Source organism: Pongo abelii, chromosome 6 (assembly GCF_028885655.2).
Source record: "Pongo abelii isolate AG06213 chromosome 6, NHGRI_mPonAbe1-v2.0_pri, whole genome shotgun sequence".
In the NCBI taxonomy this organism is placed as follows: domain Eukaryota; kingdom Metazoa; phylum Chordata; class Mammalia; order Primates; family Hominidae; genus Pongo; species Pongo abelii.
This window is the reverse complement of record NC_071991.2, coordinates 21352205-21376371: the sequence shown is the minus strand read 5'-3', so window position 1 is coordinate 21376371 and position 24167 is coordinate 21352205. Positions and strand designations below refer to the sequence as shown.

General features: G+C 48.6%; 1 protein-coding gene across 6 annotated transcripts in view; it reads left to right on the top strand.

Moving 5' to 3' along the window:
* The first annotated feature begins 3710 nt into the window (after positions 1-3710).
* The window catches only part of RABGEF1 (RAB guanine nucleotide exchange factor 1), a 172276-nt gene continuing 151819 nt past the window's right edge, over positions 3711-24167 (top strand). For 2 of the 6 annotated variants that reach the window (XM_063725698.1, XM_063725702.1), the window contains exon 1: positions 3727-3849. The gene's annotated coding sequence lies outside the window, so the exon portion shown is untranslated. Of the gene's footprint in view, positions 3850-22700; positions 22777-24167 lie in introns of all 6 variants that reach the window. The other 4 variants (XM_054560462.2, XM_054560461.2, XM_054560460.2 and 1 more) reach the window with 4 other exon arrangements.

The window sequence follows — 24167 nt, the reverse complement described above, 5'->3', positions numbered from 1 at the left end:
AAATAGATATGATCATATTCAGAGCTAAATTTAACCAGAATCTAACATTGTTTTCCGGATGAAGAGTTTGACAAAGCTGACTAGCCCAGTTGAGTCCCTAGGCTGGTGGGTAGCAGAGTGGAGACGTGTCTGTGTCCCGAGCCTCGGCGTGTCCCTGTGCTGAAGCCCAGGGCCTGGTTCTGCACTGCCAGGTTACCCAGATCCAGTTACAGAAAAGAAGCCAAAACAACTTGTGGAAAATAAGTCTACAGAAAAGATAAATAGTATTCTAATGAATGAACAGACTTGTAACATCTCTTTCCTGGGGACAGAACAGGAGGATACAGCTTTATATCTCAGCAATAGGGATTCTACATTACAAGGAAACTTTCTAACTGGGAGATATGAGATGAGCTACACAAGAAGAAGCCAAAACATTTGCACTCGTGCTGCATTTTTATTTTTATTTTTTTGAGATGGGAGTTTCACTCTTGTCGCCCAGGCTGGAGTGCAATGGCGCAGTTTCAGCTCACCGCAACCTCTGCCTCCTGTGTTCAAGCGATTCTCCTCTCTCAGCCTCCTGAATAGCTGGGATTACAGGTGTGCACTACCATGCCCAGCTAATTTTTGTGTTTTTAGTAGAGACGGGGTTTCACCATTTGGCCAGAGCTGGTCTCGAACTCCTGACCTCAGGTGATCCGTCCACCTCGGCCTCCCAAAGTGCTGGGATTACAGGCATGAGCCACCCGCCCTGGTGCTGGATTTTTGCTTAGTCCTATCATTTTCTGAGTCCCGAGAGTTTTCATATTTGGATGAGTGACCAGTCTGAAAGTCATTTAAGTCCTGCCTAACCTCCAGGACTGTCTGGCATCTTCCTTCTCTTCTTCCTTCCCACGTGGCTTCACCCTCACAGTCCCTTATGGTGTCAACTTGGTGCCATCTTATCAGGTTTTCCCTAGGCTCCCAAACCCTCACACCTGCCTGCTTATTCTATATCACCATGTTATTTATTTTTTAAGTAACTATGATTATGTTATAGGCTTAATTGTGATCCCCACCAAATTTATATGTTGAAGTCCTAACTCCAATACCTCAGAATGTGACTGTATTTAGGAACAGGGTCTCTAAAGAGGTGAGTTAAGATGATGCCATTAGGGTGGGCCCTAGTCCAATTCGACTGGTGACTTTATAAAAAGAGGAAATTTGGACACACACACAGACACCAAGAATGCATGTTCACAGAGAAAAGGCCATGTGAGGACACAGTGAAAAGGTGACCATCTATAAGCCAAGGAGAGAGGCCTCAGGAGAAACCAAACCTGCCAGTTCTGTGATCTGATCTTGGATTTCTTTTGGTTTTTCATGCCTAAGTTTTGTATTTTTTGTAGAGACGGGGTTTTGCCATGTTGGCCAGGCCAGTCTGGAACTCCTGACCTCAGGTGATCCATCTGCCTCGGCCTTCCAAGGTGGTGAGATTACAGGTGTGAGCCACTGCGCCCAGCCCTTAACTTGGATTTCTAGACTCCATAACCAAGAGAAATAAATTTCTGTTGTTTAAGCACCCCCACCCCCAAAAAAAAGAGAAGAAGAAGAATATAGGCCATGAGTGGTGGCATGTGCCTGCAGTCCAAGCTACTCAGGCAGTTGAGGTGGGAGGATCACCTGAGCCCAGGAGAGATTGGTGGAATGATTTAATGAAAAGGTGGATGACAGAGCCTTGGGAAATGTAAAAAAATAAGTAAAATAAAATACAACATGATCCATCTATATACTGTCTATAAGAGACTCACTTTAGATACAAAGACACAACGAGATTGAAAACAAAAGAATGAAAAAATAAATTCCATGCAAAAAGTAACCAAATGAGGCCGGGCTTGGTGGCTCATGCCTGGGATGCTGAGGCAGGTGGATCACCTGAGGTCAGGAGTTTGAGACCAGCCTGACAACATGGAGGAACCCCATCTCTACTAAAAATACAAAATTGGCCGGGCGCAGTGGCTCACGCTTGTAATCCCAGCACTTTGGGAGGCCGAGGCAGGCGGATCACAAGGTCAGGAGATCAAGACCATCCTGGCTAACACGGTGAAACCCCGTCTCTACTAAAAATACAAAAATTAGCCAGGCGTGGAGGCAGGCACCTGTAATCCTAACACTTTGGGATGCCAAGGGGGGCGGATCAGTTGAAGTCAGGATTCGAAACCAGCCTGGCCATCACGGTGAAACCCTGTCTCGATTAAAAATATAAGAAAATTAGCTGGGCGTGGTGGTGGGCGCCTGCAATTCCAGCTACTTGGGAGGCTGAGGTGGGAGAATCCCTTCAACCTAGGAGGCGATGAGCCGAGATCGCACCACTGCACTCTAGTGTGGACCACAAAGCGAGACTCCCCCACCAAAAAAAAGACAAAAATTAGGCAACCTGTCCAAAAACACAGCAGCGATAATTAGCAAAGCTGGGATTCCAACCCAGGCCTATCTCACAGCCACAGCATAGTATTTTCTTTTTTTTCTTGCTGTGACTGCACCTTACGCCATAGATGGCATCCAGGACGCAGAGCAATCAGTATTTAGGTACTGTTTTTAACATTCCTTACATGGGAATCACGTAAACAGGATTCAGTTTGTGACTCAACCATTAACACTTTGTGACACTGGCTAATTTATTGCACTTCTGGGTCTCGGTTATGCTTTTTTTGGGGGGAGGGGAGGGCAGGGTCTCGCTCTGCTCTGTCACCGGAGCTGGAGTTTAGTGGAGGGATCTCTGCAGTCTCAACTTCCTGGGCTATCAAGCGATCCTCCCACCGCAGCCTCCCCAGTAGCTGGGACCACAGGTGTGCGCCATCATGCCCGGGTGATTTGTAAAATTTATTTATTTATTTATTTATTTATTTATTTTAAACAGAGTCTCACTCTGTCGCCCAGGCTGGAGTGCAGTGGTGCGATCTGGGCTCACTGCAAGCTCGGCGACCCAGGTTCACGCCATTCTCCTGCTTCAGCCTCCCGAGTAGCTGGGACTACAGGCGCCCGCCACCACGTCCAGCTAATTTTTTGTATTTTTTAGAAGAGACGGGGTTTCACCGTGTTAGCCAGGATGGTCTCGATTTCCTGACCTCGTGATCCGCCCGCTTCGGCCTTCCAGAGTGCTGGGATTACAGGCGTGAGCCACCGCGCCCAGCAAATAAAATTTCTTTTGTAGAGACAGTGATCTTGCTCTGTGGCCCAGGCTGGTCTCGAACTCCTGGCCTCAAGGAATCCTCCTGCCTGGGCCTTCTAAAGATTTAGCTGCTTTTGGATCAACAGATCGCCTTAAGACCCTTTAACTCGAACAACTGTCACATCCTCGGATCCGCGAAGGGCTGAAACTCAAGAGTTTTTGAAGCGTCCCTCGGCGCAGTGACTCCGCTCCACCTCCCGTTCGCGCTACCACCGCGGTCGCAGCGCCAGGATCGCCACGGGGCCAGTGTCGCCCTCCGGCTGCTGCGCGTCCTTCGGCTGCTGCGCGTCGGAAGCCGGAAGCAGGGACTAAGCCACAGACTAGGAAAGGCAGGCTTCTCCGGCGCTCCCCAGTGCCCTAGCTTTAGCCTGGAGGCCGCCCTCTTCTATTTGCTCTTAGACGTCACGGGGGCACCCCAGTCCCCTCGACCCTTTGGATCCGGCTTGCATTTCCTCCGGTGAAGAGCCAAAGGCCCCGGAAGTGACGTTTGCGCGGCTTGCATATCGTGCGTGCGCAGGCGGTGCCGGGGCGGGGCTAGGAGGAGGGTGTGTGTGGGGCGGGAGCGGACAACGGTGACCAGACCTACTCCAGCCACGCGGGTGAGCGGCTGTCTGGATGTCGGCGAAGCCGCGGGCGAGGTACGGAACGGACGGACTGGGGTAAGAGCGTCGCGGCTCTCAGCTACGGGAGCGGGGCGGCCGGGCGGCTTGGGCCGTGGGCGGCGGGGCGGTCGGTCAGTGCCCTCCGCGCGGCCGGGGCAGTTGCGCGTCGGTGCCTCCCGCTGTCCTTCGTCCCACATTCCGGCCCCGTCAGCTCCGACTTCCCAGTTCCAGGCCGCCCTCGGCTCCCTGAATCCTCACAGTGCGCGGCCTCTCCGTCTAACGTGCTCGTTGCCGGCATCTCCAGCGCCCGGCCAAGTCTTGAAGGCCTGACGCGGAGCATTTCCTGGCCGCATCCCTCTCCGGCGGCTCCCCTCCGCCCGGCTCCCACTTCCCTGTCCAGGACGCTGGCTCCCAAGCAATATCTGTGGTCGCGCGGGGCCCCTCCCAGGACCTCTCCGGAACGCGCCGAGCTGGGACGCTCGGACCCAGACCACAGCTCTTGGCCTTGACAGGGGCGCCGGGACTTGATTCCGCGTCGCGCTGGGGGGACAGAAGCGTCCCGGAGTTGGGAGATTTGAAGCCTGTGGTCCTGACTTCCACCCCGTGGCTGAGGGCGAGGCTGCGGGGCTGGGGTTAGGAGCAGAAGTCCCTACTTCCGAACCGTCTGGGAGGAGAGCCGAGGGATGTCCATCACGGCAGTTTAGGGAGAGAGAGGGAGGGACTCTGCCGCTGTGGAGGCTAGGTCATAGGCCGCTGGCGGTGTCTCAGCGCGGGTGACCAATCCTTGCGGTTGGGAAATGTGACGTGGGCGCCCGTGGGCTCGTTTTGCCTTTGAGATTAAATAGGAAATTTTCCCAGAACAAGTTTACAGGAGCACCTTGGGAGTTGGTTTTTGGCTTGGAGAGCTACTTTTTCCCCCTAAACCTAGAACTGCTTTTTCTTTATTATATTTTTTTGAAATGGGATCTCACAATGTTGCCCAGGCTGGTGTCAAACTCCTGGCCTTAAGCGATCCTCCCGCCTCGGCCTCCCAGAATGCTGGGATTCTAGGCGTCAGCTATCGCGCGGCTTTAACTGCTGTTAAAGAATCCGTTCCTTAAATTGTTGTACCAAGAAACTTGCCAGAGATGCAAGAAAATGTGATTATATTGTTAATGTTTAATGATATATAACATTTTGCTTTTAAGAGTTACTGATTCATATCCGCAGGATTAAGAAATGTTCAGGATTTGAATTTTTAATGACCTTCCAAGCAGTCATGTTTCTGCTTTCTAGAAGTTAGCCAGTTGAGGAGAAGGGACAGTCAAGATACTTTCAATACAGTGTGGTAAGGAGTGTGAGCTAAGATGGAGCACCGAGGAAGGAGCAGGGCATTTAGGCCATGCTGTTGGGTGTGGAGCCTGGAAGGGATCAGGGAATACTTTCTGCATGTGTCTTGAAGAATGAGTAACATTCAGACTAACAGGGTGGAGTGAGGGAGAGGGGGGAACCAAAGGAGAGGAGGCCAGTAACTACAAGGAGGTGCTTATTTATTTATTTATTTATTTAGAGAGAGGGTCTCACTTTGTCACCCAGGCTGAAGTACAGTGACACGATCCACTGAAGTCTCAACTGCCTGTGCTCAAGCGATCCTCCCACCTCAGCCTCCCAAGTTGCTGAGACTGCAGATGCATGCCACCACACCCAGCAGATTTTTAAATATTTTGTAAAGATGGGTTCTTGCTGTGTTGCCCAGGCTGGTCTCAAACTCCTGGACTCAAGCAATCCTCCCGCCTCAAGTCTCCCAATGTGCTGAAATTACAGGCATCAGCTACTGAGCCTAGAGGGTCGTTATTAAAGTGAAAAAGTGCAGGACAGATGTAGGAGCTTAGGCTTTATCTGATGGTGACAGAACCAGGGAAGGGTTTTTAGCTGGGTCCCTGTGTGGTTAAAATGGGTCTCTCTGGCTGGGCGTGGTGGCTCATGCCTGTAATCCCAGCACTTTGGGAGGCTGAGGCAGTCGGATCTTGCGGTCAGGAGTTTGAGACCAGCCTGACCAACATGGTGAAACTGCGTCTCTATTAAAAACACAAAAATTAGCCAGGTGTGATGGTGCCTGCTTGTAATCCCAGTTACTCAGGAGGCTGAGGCAGGAGAATTGCTTGAACCCGAGAGACAGAGGTTGTGGGGAGCCGAGATCACGCCATTGCACTCCAGCCTGGGCAACAAGAGTGAAACTCCATCTCAAAAAAAAAAAAAAAAAGTAACCAAATGAGATCAGGAGTGGCCACAAGTTAGGCACAATAGGTTTTAAGCCAAAAATGGTTATGAGAGACAAGGGAATTCTATACTGATAAAAAGTTTAATCCAACAAGAAAATATAATAATTTAAAACATATATGCACCTAACAACAGAGCATCAAAACGTGAAGTAAAAAAGGATAGAATTAAAGGGAGAAATAGAGTTTCAGGATGATCATTGGAGACCTCACTACCTCAATGTTAATAATACAGAGACCAGATAAATAGGAAAGAGAGCACTTGAACAACATGATAATCCAATTAGATCTAATGGACATATGCAGACACCAACCCAACAGCAAAATACACATTCTTTTCAAGAGCATGTGGGATATTGTCCAGAGTATACAGTGTATTAGGCTGCAAAACAAATATTAATGTTTTAAAAGTTTGAAAGTATGCAAAATACTAAGTATTTTCTAATCACGATGGAGTGAAACTAGAAATCAGGAAAACTTGAAAACTCACAAATATATGGAAAATAAACACACTCTTAATCACTGGTTGAAGATGAAATCATACAGGAAATTAGAAAACACTTTGAGAGGAATGAAAATGAAAACACAACATACCAGAACTTACGGGATGCAGTTAAAGCAGCATTCAGAGGGAAATATTTAGCTGTAAGCATCTACCTTTAAAAATAAGAAAGCAAGGAGTGGTGGCTCATGTCAACATCCCAGTATTTTGGAAGGCCGAAGCGGGAGGATCACCTGAGGTCAGGAGTTCAAGACCAGTCTAACCAACATGGCAAAAGCCCATCACTATTAAAAATACAAAAATTAGCCAGGCATGGTGATGCAGGCCTGTAATCCCAGCTACTTGGGAGGCTGGGGCAGGAGAATCGCTTGAACCTGGGAGAGGGAGGTTGCAGTGAGCTGAGATTGCACCACTGCATTCCAGCCTGGGTGACAGAATGAGACTCCATCTCAAAAAAAATCAATAAAAATAAAAAATAAAAGTAAGAAAGATCTCAAATCAGTCACCTCACTATACACTCTAAAGGATCTAGAAAAAGAAGAGCTAACCCCAACCTAGCAGAATACAAGAAACAAAGATTAGAGTGGAAATAAATAAAGGAAAATAAGAGAATAGGTAAAATTTTTTTTACAGGTCAGCAAAATTGACAGATTTTTAGCTAGATTGACTAAGAAACAAAAGAAGACTCAAATATCCAAAATCAGAAATGAAAATGAGGCCATTACTGTGACTTTACAGCAATTGAGGTTATCATAAGAGAATACTATAAACATATGTACACCAGCAAATTGAATAACCAAATGAAATGGCAGATCTCTAGAAACACAAAGCCTACCAAGACTGAATCACAAATAAAGAAAAAATATGGGTAAACCAGCTGGGCATGGTGGCTCCCGCCTGTAATCCCAGCACTTTCGGAGGGCACTCCATTGCACTCCAGCCTGGGGGACAAGAGCGAGACTTCTCAAAAAAAAAAGAAAGTAGGGGTAAACTTATGACTAGTAAGAACATTAAATTACTAATTAAAATCCTCTCAACAAAGAAATACCCCTGACTGGATGGCTTTACCAGTCAATTCTACCAGACATTTAACGAAAATTAATGCCAATCCTTTGCAAGCTCTTTCAAAAACTTGAAGAGGAGGAAATACTTTCTAACTCATTCTATGAGGCCAGCATTGCCTTGATGCTAGGGCCAGACAAAGGCACTACAAGAAAACAACTGACCAATATTGCTTATGAACATTGGTTAAAAAATTCTTAGGAAAACACTGCCAAACTGGCTGGGCACAGTGGCTCATGCTGGTAATCCCAGCACTTTGGGAGATTAAGGCAGGTGGATCACTTGAGCTCAAGTTCAAGACCAGCTGGGCGCAGTGGCCCATGCCTGTAATCCCAGCACTTTGGGAGGCCGAGGCAGGTGGATCACGAGGTCAGGAGATCGAGACCACAGTGAAACCCTGTCTCTACTAAAAAATACAAAAAAATTAGCTGGGCGCGGTGGCGGGCACCTGTAGTCCCAGCTACTCAGGAGGCTGAGGCAGGAGAATGGCATAAACCCAGGAGGCTGAGCTTGCAGTCAGCCGAGATCGTGCCACTGCAGTCCAGCCTGGGTGACAAAGCGAGACTCCATCTCAAAAAAAAAAAAAAAAAAAAAAAGGGCGTTACTGTGACTTTACAGCAATTAAAGTGATTATAAGATAATACTATAAACATAGGTACACTAGCAAATTGAATAACCAAATGAAATGGCAAATCTCTAGAAACACAAAGCCTACCAAGAATGAATCACAAATAAAGAAAAAATATCGGCAAACCAGCTGGGCAAGGTGGCTCCCGCCTGTAATCCCAGCACTTCCGGAGTGCACTCCATTGCACTCCAGCCTGGGGGACAAGAGCGAGACTTCTCAAAAAAAAGAAAGTAGGAGTAAAACTATAACTAGTAAGAACATTAAATTACTAACTAAAATCCTTTCAACAAAGAAATACCCCTGACTGGATGTTTTACCAGTCAATTTTACCAGACATTTAACAAAAATTAATGCCAATCCTTTGCAAACTCTTTCAAAAACTTGAAGAGGAGGAAATACTTTCTAACTCATTCTATGAGGCCAGCATTGCCTTGATGCTAGGGCCAGACAAAGGCACTACATGAAAACAACTGACTAATATTACTTATGAACATTGGTTAAAAAATTCTTAGGAAAACACTGCCAAACTGGCTGGGCACAGTGGCTCATGCTGGTAATCCCAGCACTTTGGGAGGTTGAGGCAGGTGGATCACTTGAGCTCAAGTTCAAGACCGGCTGGGTGCGGTGGCCCACACCTGTAATCTCAGCACTTTGGGAGGCCGAGGCAGGTGGATCACGAGGTCAGGAGATCGAGACCACAGTGAAACCCTGTCTCTACTAAAAAATACAAAAAAATTAGCCGGGCACGGTGGCGGGCACCTGTAGTCCCAGCTACTCAGGAGGCTGAGGCAGGAGAATGGCGTGAACCCGGGAGGGGCAGTTTGCGGTGAGCCAAGATCGTACCACTGCACTCCTGCCTGGGTGACAGAGAGAGACTCCATCTCAAAAAAAAAAAAAAAAAAAAATTGAGTTCAAGACCAGCCTGTGCAACATAGTGAAACCCCATCTCTACCTAAAATACAAAAATTAGCTGGGTGTGGTGTTACACGCTTGTGGTTCCAGCTACTTGGGAGGCTGAGGTGAAAGGATCTGGGAAGTTGAGGCTGCAGTGAGACTGGGGTGATCAGGCTGGATAATCCTCTCTCCCTGTTCCCCTCATTTGGCTGCTCCAGACCCTGAGAAACTTCCACCTGTCCCATGCCAGCTGAGGGTGTTTGAGGAGCTGACATCAACCCCACGGATCTCCTGAACTGCGCTGGAAGGTAGAGACAGGCAGGGAGGCTTCCCAATGGGTCAGGAGACCCTGACCCCACAAATCAACTGATCTTCAAGAGACAGGATGGAGGGAGGGATCATTCTAGAGAACCCTGCTCCTTGTTCCTCCCTGTGGCAAAATCTGGCGCCAGGAAGAATTTGAGTGTGCAGGCGTGTGTGTGCAGGTGTACGTATGCAGGCACGCGTGTGCAGGTGTGTATGTACAGCCGTGTGTGCACGCATGTGTGTGCAGGTGTGTATGTACAGACGTGTATGCAAGCATGTGTGTGCAGGTGTGCGTGTGCAGGCATGTGTATGCAGGTGTGTATGTTCATAATGGCCCTATCGCCCAAGCTGGAAGGTTTTGGATTTACGGGAATGAGGGCAAGAAACACCTGGCCCGCCCAGGGCAGAAAACCGCTTGAAGACATTCTTAAGCCACAAACAATAGCATGAGCGATCTGTGTCTTAAGGGCGTGTTCCTGCTGCAGTTAACTAACCCAACCTATTCCTTTAATTCGGCCCATCCCTTCGTTTCCCATAAGGGATACTTTTAGTTAGTCAAATATCTCTAGAAACAATGCTAATGACTGGTTTGCTGTTAATAAATATGTGGGTAAATCTCTGTTTGGGGCTCTCAGCTCTGAAGGCTGTGAGATCCCCGATTTCCCACTTCACACCTCTATATTTTTTTGTGTGTGTCTTTAATTCCTATAGCGCCGCTGGGTTAGGGTCTCCCCAACCGAACTGGTCTCAGCACTGGTCTCTACTAAAAATACAATAATTAGCTGGGCATGGTGGTGGGCGCCTGTAATCCCAGCCACTCGGGAGGCTGAGGCAGGAGAATCACTTGAACCTGGGAGGTGGAGGTTGAAGTGAGCTGAGATCACGCCACTGCACTCCAGCCTGGTGACAGAGCAAAACTCCTTCTCACAAAAAAAATAAAACTAGTGTGAATGGCTGGGCATGGTGGCTCACACCTGTAATCCCAGCACTTTGGGAGGCCAAGGTGAGTGGATCACCTAAGGGCAGGACTTCAAAACCAGCCTGGGCAACAATGTGAAACCTCATCTTTACTAAAACTACAAAAATTAGCCAGGCATGGTGGCGTGCACCTGTAGTCCCAGCTACTTGGGAAGCTGAGGTGGGAGAATTGCTTGAACCTGGGAAGTGGAGGTTACAGTGAGCCAAGATTGTGCTACTGCACTCGAGCCTGGGTGACAGTGAGACTTCGTCTCAAAAAGAAAAAAAAAAAAAAAAAGCTAACGTGAAATGCTGCAGCAATTTTGAGTAAAATAAGGAGTGAAAAGAGTTTGCAAGATTGATCCACAGAAAGGTCATTGGTGAACTCGAAGAGTTTTGGTGGAATAGGGGTAACAGAAACCAGGTTGGAGGACATGAAGGAGGAAAGTAGTAAGTGAAATGTGTAAACAGTGAACACAAATAACTCTTAAAATTACTTTGGGCCAGGCACAGTGACTGACACCTTTAATCCCAGCACTTTGGGAGGCTGAGGTGGGCAGATTACTTGAGGTCAGGAGTTCAAGACCAGCCTGGACAATATAGCAAGACCTCATCTCTACAAAAGTTTTTTTTTTTTTTTTCTTTTTTTTAATTAGTCAGGGGTAGTGGAGTACACCTGTAGTCCCAGCTACTCAGGAGGCTGAGGTGGGTGGATTAGCCTCAAACTCCTTGAGCCCAGGAGGTTGAGGCTGCAGTGAGCCGTGATTGTGCCACTACACTCCAGCCTGGGCAACAGAACGAGACCATGTCTCTTAAATCTAAATTAAAATAAAAGAGAGAGTGGCTCCCTACAGATAGCAACTGCAGCCCCCGCCTCCCCCTGAGCCAGGGCTTTGGGCCCATCTGGCTCCCCTCTGGTGGCTCCCCTCACGTCCATGACTGGAGGCTGGCCCATCACGCAGCCAGTGCTGACAGATTGGGTGTCTCTGGTGCGCCCGCGGCTGCCACCTATGTAGCTTCCTGTCAGGGAGTCAGGGGTCACCTCATCCCCGCTCTGTTCAAAACAGCACTGACCTCTTCGGGGTGCCTCCCACGCCTGTCTACTGCACTAGCATGTGTTTGGTGTCAGCTCTGCGATCCAGACCCTGCCTGGTGACTCTTGGGGGAGCAGCTTCAGGAGCCCGTGGCCCCTGGAGCAGGTGGCTCCTAGGCCAGAGGGGCAGGGTTCCTGCGCTCATGAGCTGGCGAGTCTCGCCACGTGCATCCACTGTATGCCACACAGACAGGGAGCATGTATGTCCCGAGTGCCGGCTTCTTGGTTCCACTGTCTAGAGTCAGGCCCCTGGCTCTGGGCCTCGGCTCTGGGCAAGTCCTTGTTCTGAGAATTCTTTTTTTTTTTTTAACTAGAAATCTCACTGTCTCACCCAGACTGGAGTGCAGTGGTGCAATCTCGGCTAACTGCAACCTCAACCTCCTAGGCTCAAGCAATCCTCTTACCTCAGCCTCCCTAGTAGCTGGGACTACAGGTGCACACCACTATGCTTTGCTAATTTTTTTTTTTTTTTTTTTTTTGTAGAGGTGGGGTCTCGCTATGTTGCCCAAGCTGGTTTCAAACTCCTGTACTCAAGCTATCCTCTCAGCTTGGCTTCCCAAAGTACTGGGATGACAGGCGTGAGCCACTGCGCCTGGCCTAGAATTTTTCTTAACTTCAAGCAGTGTGTCCTGCTGGGGGATGGGATGAGCTGGAAACTGTGGTCCCATAGGGTCAGCAAGGTTTGGAAATGATCACAGGGGTTCCCAGGCCAACCTCACCACCTCTGAGCTGAGTGACCCTGGGCGAGTCAGTTCCCTTCCCTGGGACTCAGTCTTCTCCTTTGAAGAAAGGGTACAAGAGAACCTAGAACATCGTAGGACTTCGGCAAATGTCAGTCCCTTTCCCCCACACTCCAAAGGTGACGTCCCCTGAGACATCTTAGTCTGGGCAAGTGTGTTGTAGCTTGCGGGGTGGCCTGGTCCCCTGGCCTGTCCTGCTCAGCCAGCAGCCCTTGGCTGGCTCAGTATGGGAGGTTCAGACATGGTCTCAGTTCTTGACAAGCTCCTAGCCAGCGGAAAGGCGATTTTATTCCGGTGTGATGAGCACTAGTAGAAGAGATGTTAGAACGAAGGGACTGCACGGACCAGGTGGAGGTCAAGGAAGGCTTCTTGGAGGCGACATAGGAGCTGGCCTGTGAGGCTGAGTGGGAATATTTTGGGTAGAAAGGAGACCACGGAACAAGCATTTCCGACAGAGGAAGCAGCTATTGAAGAGGGAAGGTGGTTGTGTGCTGGGGAAACATATGTGGTTCTCCATGGTCATAACAGAGGATGCCTGGGGCGTGGGGGGCAGAATGTCAGCCGGCAAAGTGGGGACCTGAGTACCCGGGAAGCTGGAATGAAGGAGCCTCCCCCTGCAGGTAGGGACAGGGCCCTCTGAAGCCGGGGAGGGGACGGGGAAATGGGGAAGGGACCACAGTGGAGTCTCTCCAGTTGTGCTTAGAGACCACCTGCCTTCATATCACCCGAGGAGTCCCAAAATGCTGATTCCAGGGCCTGGGGCTCCACCATCCCAGCTCTGTTGGTTGCAAAAAACCTGAGAGGGAAGCCTAGTCAGAGCCTGGTGCAGTTTGGGGACTGTTTGCTGAGGGCAACTGAGGCTGAAATAAGCCAGGCACGCCCTAGGGTGCCCACCGCACACCCTATCTGTGCCAGGCTCCCAGCTCAGGGTATTGGTGGGCACTCCAGTGATGTTTCCTGGCAGGCAGAGGGCTCGTTTCTTGCCTCCTTCTGAGGCAAGTAGGGGCAGATGTTGAGCCTCTGGGGTCCCTGGCCCAAGGCTGCAGGTCCTGGCTGCTCACAGCCGGCAGGTGGAGCCCTGTCCAGCCAACACCCCTGCTCTTTGTCTATGTCTCAGCAAGGGAAGGTACCCAAGGTAGTGTCCGGCTGGGTGGGCATCCAGGCTTTGGCAGCAGTGCCAGCCTCCCATCTGGCCCTGGAGACAGTCCCCTGAGTTCCAGGGCTCCTTGGAGAGGTCAGGATGGGCAGAAATTTGCAGGGGCAGGGAGCTGGCACTGGGGTTGGGGAAGCCTTGGGCAGACACAGCCTTTCCACCACAGTAGGGAGCTGGCCTCAGGCAGCAAGGCACTGCGGGTGCCCCAGAGACACAGGCTGAACCCCAGACCAGTTGAGCCAGGGTGGGAAATCCTATGTCCACTCCAGACAGCCCTGGGGCTCTGAATTTGCATTTGGGAGCATGCAATTGTCTCCTCCAAGGCTCTGGTGGAGGGGATTTGAAATAATCCCAGCTCAGGGAGGGTGGAGCATAGGGACAGGGCCCAGGGAGGATCCAAGTGTACCACAGGAGGTTTGCTACCTGAGCCCAGGGATCAGGAAGGGCTTGGACAGTGCTGAGCATCCTTAGTGCCTGGCACGGGCTGAGAGTCAGGGGCTGGCCATGCCTCTCCTGAAGCAGTCCCTGTTGGTGGGCAGGCAGGTGGGGCGGGCTGGGGGCTGTGCACGGCCACTCATATCTTCCCCGTTACTTCATCCATTTTGTTCCCGCTGATCCCTTGTTTATCTCACTGGGAATGCAGCCGCGGTGGAAGATGGGGCCAAGGGAAAGTCCAGAGCCTGGGCCATCTCCGGCCTCACTCACCCTCCTCCCTCACCTGGTCCCTGGGCTGAGAATCATGGCCCGGCCTGAGAACCCCCAAGGCAGCACGCAGAGGCCGGGTCTTCACCGAGCCCTGACACTGACAGGCTGTGTGACGACAGCTGACAACTAACCCTCTCTCGTTTTACTTTCTGTAAGTGACTTGGGAGGTTGTTCTGAATGACCTTTGAGAAGGATGAAAAATTGGTATTAATAAGCCTGTCATTTCATAAGCATCTACTCTGTGTCCAGCCCTGTGCAGGTCCCTGGAGTCTCCTCTCACCGAATGCTCCCACGTCCCCAAGAAGTTCCATTATCCCATTTTACTTATTTATTTATTTGTTTATTTATTTATTTTTGAGATGGAGTCTTGCTCTGTCGTCCAGGCTGGAGTGCAATGGTGCAATCTCGGCTCACTGCAACCTCTACCTCCCGGGTTCAAGTGATTCTCCTATATCAGCCTCCCTAGTAGCTGGAATTATAGGCACATGCCACCATGCCTGGCTGATTTTTGTATTTTTAGTAGAGACAGGGTTTCACCACGTTGGGAAGGCTGGTCTCGAACTTCTGACCTCAGGTGATCTACCAGCCTCGGCCTCCCAAATTGCTGGGATTACAGGCGTCAGCCACCACGCCTGGCCCCATTTTACTTATTTTTAGAGACAGGGTTTTGCTCTGTCACCCAAGCTGGAGTACAGTGGTGCAAATATAGCTCACTGCAGCCTTGAACTCCTGGACTCAAGTAATCCTCCTGCCTCAGCCTACCGAGTAGCTGGGACCATACACCACCATGCCCGGCTAATTTTTAAATTTTTTTGTTTTTAGAAATGGGGTCTGGGTATGTTGCCCAGGCTGATCTCGAACTCCTGGCCTCTAGCCATCCTTCTGCCTCAGCCTCCGAAAGCGTTGGGATTACAGCCGTGAGCCACCATGCCCAGCCCCACTATCCTATTTTAGACATGAGACTGAGAGAATGGCTGGGAGTCCCTCCAGCTGGCATCTTGCAACTTGAATTGCTGAGGTTTCAGGTGCAGGGGTGTCCCCAGATGGTTGTGGTGATGGAGACCAGGTTGGAGAAGACCCTCTGGAGAGGGGGGGATTGGCATAGGAAGTGAGGGCTGCTGTGGGCAGGGGGTGAAAGCCCAGCAGGGCCAGTGTGGGAGAACGTCACTTAGGAAGCTACCAGAAAGATATGCCAGACTCCTACCAGGCCTTGTCACTGCAGAGCCCCTGGCAAGAGAGGGACATTTGTGGACCCTGGAGGCTTGCGTGGGATGGGCCTTAATCCCCACTGTCTTCCCTGGAAGATCACTCCTTTAAAGGCAGAGCAGTGGGCACAGGTGCCATGGCGGGAAGCAGGCCTTTCTGAATTCTTAGCAGCAATCTCCAAGGGCACTGTAACCTTGCAAGAAAGAGGCTGCCAGTCTTGCATCAGATACAGAAACCAGGGCGCAGAGTAGGTGAGTAATCTGCTTAGAGCCACACAGCTGTGAGTAGCAGATCCAAGCGCAACCTGCCTGTCCCAGGAGCTTGCGGGCTAGCTAGACCTTTGCTGCCTAGAAGACCCTCTTGTGAGTCCCCTCCCTGGGCTCAGCAACCCAGGAGGGCATGACTTCTGGCTGGGTCCTAGGGCTGGAGCCTTGGTGTCCTCTTGTCTTCTTTCCTTGTGCGACTTGGTTTTCCAGTCTGTGAAATGCGATGGGTGCATCCAACTCCAAGCCTGTCTCTGCCCTGGGTCCTGGAGCCTGGAGGACGAATGAGGTCATGTTTTTCTAGGAGCTAGAGCATCTTGGATGGAGAAACCTCGGCAAAGACAAAGGCCCATTGTCCCCCTTCCCTGGCCTTCTGCCAGCTCCCTCCCCAGTCACCAGAGGAGGCCAGCCTTGCCCACAGCCCCCAGAGGCTTCCAGGTGCCAGTATGGGGTAACTCAGTGCCCCCTCCCTTCCCATTGGTTGACGATGCCTGGAATCCCACCATCAGAGCTTTGTAAGGTTGCTGTGGGATGGGTGGCAGGGAGGCAGCAAAAGACAAGAAGGTGGTGGGGACCTCTGGCTTGTGGATTTCATAATCAAACCTTTATGGTGGGCTTGGGTAGGAAATCAGGCAATACTACATAATAAAAACAACAAATTTCACACTTGCTTTTCAGTAGCTTTGGCATGAAACCTTTATAAGCATTATCTCAATGAGGCCCACAGAGCTCTGTCAGTCATTAGCCAGGCAGGACAAATAACAGCTTGAACATAATGCATCCAAAAATCAACTCTTGGTTCCTTCCCCAGCCTGCCCCTCCTGTGACTTCCCCGTCTCGGGAAATGGCACCATCATCATCTGCCTGGTGGCTCCGGCCAGAAAACAGGGAGGCACCTTTGGATCGTCTCACCCTCACCACCCACACCCTGGCCACCGCCAAGACTCGTCAATTCTACCTCCAAAATAAATCCCGACCCCACTTCCCTCTGTTCTTGTTGCCACTCCTGGGTCAAGCCAGCACCAGCTCGGCCCTGGAGGCCAGCACAGCCTCCTTCTCGCCTCCCTGCCTCCTCTCTACCCCCACCAGCCAGAAAATGTAAATCAGGCCCCATCTCATTCTCCTTCTTAAACCGCCCCTTTCCCCAAGGGCTTCCTATTGCATTTGCACCAAAATCGACACCCCCCAAATAGCTCTGAGGTTCACCATGACCTGGTGCTGCCTCACCTCCCCCAATTTCACTGTCCCTGGAATCTGTGTGTTTGCATAAGCTGTTCCCTCTGCCTGGATGCTCTTCACTGCAATTCTTTCCCCACTGGTCCCTTCTCATATTTTAGGTCTCAGCTGGGAGCTTACTTACTTTTTTGTTTGAGACGGAGTCTCACGCTGTCACCCAGGCTGGGCGACATAGTACCTAGAAGAGGAGATGACATATTGATGGAATTTAATAAATGGGCTTATTGAATGAGATGAATTTTTTTTTTTTTTTGGCTAAAGGACGCAAAGACAGCCAGAGAAATTCCAAATAACACACACTGGCTGGATGAAATTGCTTCAGTGATAGATATTTAAACAATTTTTATTTTTAGCTGGGCACAGTGGCTCACACCTGTAATCCAAGCACTTTGGGAGGCCGAGGTGGGTGGATCTCTTGAGGCCAGGGGTTCAAGACCAGCTCACTACAGCATGATGAAACCCCATCTCTACTAAAAATACAAAAGTTAGCTGGGTGTGGTGGCTCACGCCTGTAATCCAGGCTACTCAGGAAGCTGAGATAGGAGAATCGCTTGAACCCAGGAAGCAGAGGCTGCAGTGAGCCGAGATGGCGCCACTGCACTCCAGTCTGGGTGACGGAGCAAGATTCCGTCTCAAAAAACAAAACAAAATTTTATTTTTATTTATTTATTTAATACACATACGTATACACACACACACACACATATGTATGTATATATATGTATATATATGTGTGTGTGTGTGTGCTCTGATGCACTGGAGCTTCCACTGGTCTTACTTAATGTGTGTGATACTATCATTATGTATGTATCTATATACATCTATATCTATATCTATTTATATATATATATATAGAGAGAGAGAGAGAGAGAGAGAGAGAGAGAGATGGGATCTTGCTGTGTTGCCCAGACTGTCTCAAGCTCCTGGCCTTAGGCAATCTTCCCACCTTGGCCTCCCAAAATGCTGGTATTACAGTATTTAATTTTTAGGTGTTTTTGTTTTTTGGGGGGCTGCATTTTTGGAGATAGGGTCTTGCTATGTTGCCCAGGGTGGAATGTAGTGGCTGTTCACCAGTGCCATCATAGCTCACTACATCCTTAAACTCCTGGCTCAAGCAGTCTTCTTCCCTCAGCCTCCTGAATGGCTGGGACTACAGGCATGTGCCACCACACCTGGCTATCCTACGCAATATGAGACCAGGAAGTTGTCATCTGTGTGGAGAGGAGTAAGTGTAATCCCACGTAGGGGGGTAGTCTAAAACAACATGGAGAGTACCTTTAGACCTGGGTTTTGGGGCTCAGCCTTGCCATGGGAAGGAGGCATGGTGTGTAGCAGTGGTTACCAGACTTTTTTCAGTAGTTTAAAATAATAAAAAAAAGATAAAAGACGGATATAGTGTTGGTCTCCTTTAATTTTGCCAAGGAAAATCTTTTTAAAAAAACCTCTGTTGTTCCTGTCACTTAACACTAAAACGTGGAAAAACACAATGTCAACAACAGCAAAATAGCAGCCAGGCGTGGTGGTACTTGCCTGTAGTCAGAGCTACTTGTGAGGCTGAGGTGGGAGGACTGTGCTCCAGCCAGGGCAACAGAGTGAGACTGTCTATTTTTTTTTTTTTTTTTTTTTGAGTCAGCTTCTTGCTCTGTTGCCCAAGCTGAGTGCAGTGATGCAAGCACAGCTCACTACAGCCTTGACCTCCCAGGTGCAAGCAATTCTGCCTCAGTTTCCCAAGTAGCTGGGACTAGAGGTGCATACCACCACGCCTGGCTAATTTTTGATGTTTTGTAGAGATGAGGTTTCACTATGTTGGCCAGGATGTTCTCGAACACCTGGACTCAAGTGATCTCCTGCCTCAGACTCCCAAAGTGCTGGGATTACAGGCCCGGCCTGTAGTTTGTGTCCGGCCTGGCCGAGACTCTGCGTCTTAAAAAAGAAAACAAAACCTTTCCCAAGAAAGGACTTCTGACAGTCTTACATGTCAACAATTTAAAGACTTTATGTCTCAGGGGTTCCATGTTTGTGAAATGAGAAATAATTATAGCTGCTGCACAGGCTTGTCAAAGAGGATTATATAAAGAGCCTTGGTGTGACCCCTAGCCATGTCCTTTTCAGAGTACGTGGCTGGAACTCTTAGCTCCTTCAGTCTGACATTGGAGATGACTAGAGACCTTGAACCGAGTGCCCAGGAGGCAGAAACTCTCCAACCACTACATCTCTGTGCTGGCTTCCAAGTAGGATTGCCCACATTGTGGGAAAGATCATTTTTATTCTCAGAAAGGAGCCTCTGGTCAGATAACTTGCTTGGAACCATCTGGGTTTCCCCAGTGGGCTATCAGCTGCCTCCAATGCTGAGAAAACAAAGTGTCACATCGCTCTGCAGAACTATAAAAAGATGTTTGTTTGCAGGCTGTTTAGGGAAGGAAAATGCTGGCCCCAGCTGGCAGCTCCCACAGCACCCTTAGCTGGGCCTTGCCCCCAGGGTTTTGTTTTTCAGAGCTCACCAAGGTTTGCTGAAGATCCAGAAGGGATTTTGGGGAGTGGTTCCGGGTTTGACTTGAGGTGGATGTGTCCATGCCCAGGTGGCCACAGCTAGAGAGTGACAGCACCAGGCAAGGGCATGGCAGAAAGCAGGAGATGGCGACATTCTTACTTTGGCTGATGAGCTCCTGTGACCTATGATTCATCAGCAGCAGACGAAGTTGTTGAATGACTCAGATAAAATAGGCGGTTCAGGGCATTTCGTAGGGTGCATTTTTTGCTATACAGCTTACGTACCCCAGCATCCACCGTGAAGGCTGCTTGGGCCTCAATCTGGGGTCGTTCCCCATTGTCATCAGCTTGCCGCACTCTGGTCTAAATGCTTCTGCTGAAGCTGGACCATGGTAGATGTGGGTGTAGAGTCAGCCATGGCTGGATCTGAGCCTCTGGCAGCGGTGGCTACTTGAGCAAGCATGTTCCTGAACCTGTCTGGGCCCCACTTGAGCCTCATTTATGACATATAGATAAGATAGCACACAGCCCCAATGTCATTGAGAGGATTACATGGGATAACCCATGAATAGTGGCTGGCACAGAGTAATACTTAGCGAGTATTAGCTGGTGTTGTATTAGGTCATAGACTAAGCTGTTATTGAGGTAGCAGCATAATCTTGGGGTTTACTCACTCTCTTCTGCACATACCCGTGATGTATCTGATTACTCTGAGCACTAAATAATCTAAAAAGCTTGTGGCTTGCACCTATGGTCCCAGGTATTCGAGAGGCTGAGGCAAGAGAACTACTTGAGCCTAGGAGTTAGAGGCTGCCTTGAGCTATGATTGTACCACTGCCCTCCAGCCTGGGTGACAGAACAAGACCCTATCTCTTAAAACAGAAGAACAAAAAAATCTGAAAAGTGAATTAGAAGGGCTGAATTTTTATTTTAAGAAAATGCAATATGTGATTTTATTCAGCCCTGGAACCAGTTTGTTCAGACATTATGGTTAGGCATTTTACCTGCTCTGCATAGCTACAGAATACTAGTGGCAAGGATGGGGAACACCTAGAACTCTTCTGCATTGCTGTTGGGAATATAAAATGCTGCAACCACTTTCTTAACCACACGCTTACTCTATGACTGAACAATTGTACTCCTAATACTTACTCAAAAGAAATTTTTGCTTGTGTCCACTAAAGGCTTTTTTTTTTTTTTTGAGATGGAGTCTCACTCTGTCACCCAGACTGGAGTGCAGTGGTGTGATCTCAGCTCACACCACTGTGAGCCGAGGCAGGAGAATTGCTTGAACCTGGGAGGCAGAGGTTGCAGTGAGCCAAGATCACACCATCGCACTCCAGCCTGGGGGACAAGAGTGAGACTTTGTCTCAAAAAAAAAGAAACAAACAAACAAAAAAAAACCCCAAAAAACTCCCCACAGCTAATATACTCAGTGGTGAAAGACTGGAAGCTTTTCTATTAAAATCATGAACAAGACAAGGATACCAATTTGTGCCAATTTTATTCAACATAGCATTGGAAGTTCTAGTCAGGACAATTCAGCAAGACAAATTTAAAAGATTCATATTGGAAAGGAAGAAAAAAAGTTATTCATGAATGATGTGGTCTTATGTGTAGAAAACCATAAGGATCCAACATAGACGAAAACTGTTAGAACTAATAAATTCAGCAATGTAATAGGATGCAAAATCAACAGACACAAAAATTAGTTGCATTTTTGCACACGAACAGTGAACATCCCAAAAGGGAAATTAAGAACATTTCATGTATGACAGCATGAAAAAGTATAAAATACTTTAGGGTAAATTTAACCAAGGAGGTCAAAGACTTGTACACTGAAAACTGCAAACCATTGCTGAAAGTAATCAAAGAAGACAAATAAATGGAAAGACACGTCATGTAACTTGGGTTGTTAATTAGTTAAGTTTTAAGAGCTCTTGATATATCCTGGATAACAATCCCTTATCAAATATGTGATTTTCAGGCCAGGCATGGTGGCTCACGCCTCTAATCCCAGCACTTTGGGAGGCCGTGGCAGACAGATCATTGAGGTCATGAGTTTGAGACCAGCCTGGCCAACATGGCAAAACCTCATCTCCACTAAAAATACAAAAATTAGCCAGGAGTGGTGGCGCGTGAATTGCTTGAACCCAGGAGGCAGAGGTTACAGTGAGCCAAGATTGTGCCACATCACTCCAGCCTGGGTGACAGAGCGAGACTTCATTTCAAAAAAAATATGTATATATACTTGATTTGCAAATAGAATAATCTGTCGATATACACAGAGGATTTGTTCCAGGATGCCCACATATACCAAAATCCTCACATACTCAAGCATATTCAAGTCCTGCAGTCAGCCCTGCAGAACCCCTGCTTATAAAAAGTTAGCTCTCCATATATGTGGGTTTCACATCGGGCAAATAATGTATTTTTAATCCGTATTTGGTTAAATAAATCCATGTATATGAGTGGACCTACGCAGTTAAGACCTGTGTTGTTCAAGGGTGAACTGTATTCTCTCTCCCCCATTCTGGGGATTGCCTTTTTATTCTGAGACAGGGTCTCATTCTGTCACCCAGGCTGGAGTGCAGTGGTGCAATCCTAGCTCAGTGCAACCTGGAACTGCTGGGCTCAAGCGATTCTCCCACCTCAGCCTCCCACGTAGCTGGCAAGCTCCATCATGCCCAGCTAAGTTTTTGAAAAATTGTTTGCATGGAGGGGGTTCTCACTATGTTGCCCAGGCTGGTTTCAATCTCCGGGCTTCAAGCCCAGCTCCCACCTCGGCCTGTCAAAATGCTGGGATTAGTGGCATAAGCCATCACACCTGGTCTGTGAATAGTGTCCCTTGGTGCACAAAAGTTAAAAAACTTCTGATGAAGTCCAATTTGTCTATTTTCTTTTATTGCCTGTCCGTTTGGTTTCATAGCCAATAAATCATTGCCAAATCCAAAGTCATAAAGCTTTACCTCCAGGTTTTCTTCTAAGAGTTTTGTATTTTTCGTGCTTACATTTAGGTTTTTGATCTATTTTTGAATTAAGTTTTGTAGATGGTGATAGGTAAGGATTTAACTTCATTCTTTTACATTAAATTTTATGTCATGTACATTTTACCACAATACAAATCTAATTAAAAAATTTAATACTCTTGTGATAAATCTAACAAACTAGGAATAGCATGTAACTTCCTCAACATGATAAAGGCCACGCATGAAAAATCTACAGTTAACATCATACTCAATGGTGAAAAACTAGAAGCTTTTCCACTAAGGTCGGAAACAAAGGCAGGAGGATAGCTTGAGGCCAGAAGTTTGAGACCAGCTTAGGCAACAAAGTGAGACCCCTATCTCTATAAAAAATAAGAAATCAGAAACAAGACAAGTACTAACCTGATGGTACTTTTCTCTGTTTATAGAAATCTACAGGCCGGGAACGGTGGCTCACGCCTGTAATCCCAGCACTTTGGGAGGCCGAGGCAGGCGGATCACAAGGTCAGGAGATCGAGACCGTCCTGGCTAATGGTGAAACCCTGTCTCTACTAAAAATACAAAAAATTAGCCGGGCTTGGTGGCGGGTGCCTGTAGTCCCAGCTACTCGGGAGGCTGAGGCAGGAGAATGGCGTGAACCCGGGAGGGGGAGATTGCAGTGAGCCGAGATCACGCCACTGCACTCCAGCCTGGGCGACAAAGCAAGACTCCGTCTCAAAAAAAAAAAAAAGAAATCTACAAAGGAAAGCTGGGTTTGGTGGCTCATGCTGTAATCCTAGCACTTTGGGAGGCTGAAGCTGGTAGATTGTTTGAGTCCAGGAGTTCGAGACCAGCCTGGCAACATGGCAAAACCTTATCTCTATGAAAAATACGAAAATTAGCCAGGCATGGTGGCATGCACCTGTACTCCCAGCTACTTGGGGGGCTGAGGCAAGACATCGCTTGAACCTGGGAGGTTGAGGCTGTAGCGAGCCAAGATTGTGCCACTGCACTCCAGTCTGGGTGACAAAGACCCTGTCTTGAAAAAAAAAAAGAAACCTACAAAGGAAAATCCATGCTACTACGCAAGTTCATAAAATTTAGTTTCAACATCTAATAGCCCACAGAAAAAGGTATGGCCCTTGCATTCTCCATCTACCCATGAAATGCCTTCTTCCTCAAGGCAATTCTCTTTCCCCTGCCCCTCCCATCCTGCTGGTATTTTAGACCAAAAGATTTGGGGAGAAGAGAAAAGGTAATACAGTAGGCCGGGCGCGGTGGCTCACGCCTGTAATTCCAGCACTTTGGGAGGCCGAGGTGGGCGGATCACGAGGTCAGGAGATTGAGACCATCCTGGCTAACACGGTGAAACCTTGTTTCTACTAAAAATACAAAAAATTAGCCGGGCGTGGTGGCAGGCGCCTGTAGTCCCAGCTACTCTGGAGGCTGAGGCAGGAGAATGGCATGAACCCAGGGAGCGGAGCTTGCAGTGAGCCGAGATGGCGCCACTGCACTCCAGCCTGGGCGACAGAGCGAGACTCCGTCTCAAAAAAAAAAAAAAAAAGTAATCCAGTGGACCCAGGGAGGGAGAGGGATGAGGAGACAAGACAATGTGGCAATGTGGAAACTCAGACATTTTATTTATTTTATTTTTATTTGCTGTAGAGATGAGGTCTCACCATGTTGCCTGGGCTGGTTTCAAACTCCTGGCCCCAAGCGATCCTCCCACCTCGGCCTCCCAAAGGGAAACTTATACATTGTAATAACTGCTGGCAAGCATGGACAAAGGAAATTCATAAACACACCTAGATTAACAGTCATTTTAATACTGAGGTAGTCAGTGTTTTCACAGAATTACGGGTAAAGATGGTAACCAAGTTTTCATTCCTGAGTTAAACAAGAAAATACTCAGTTGG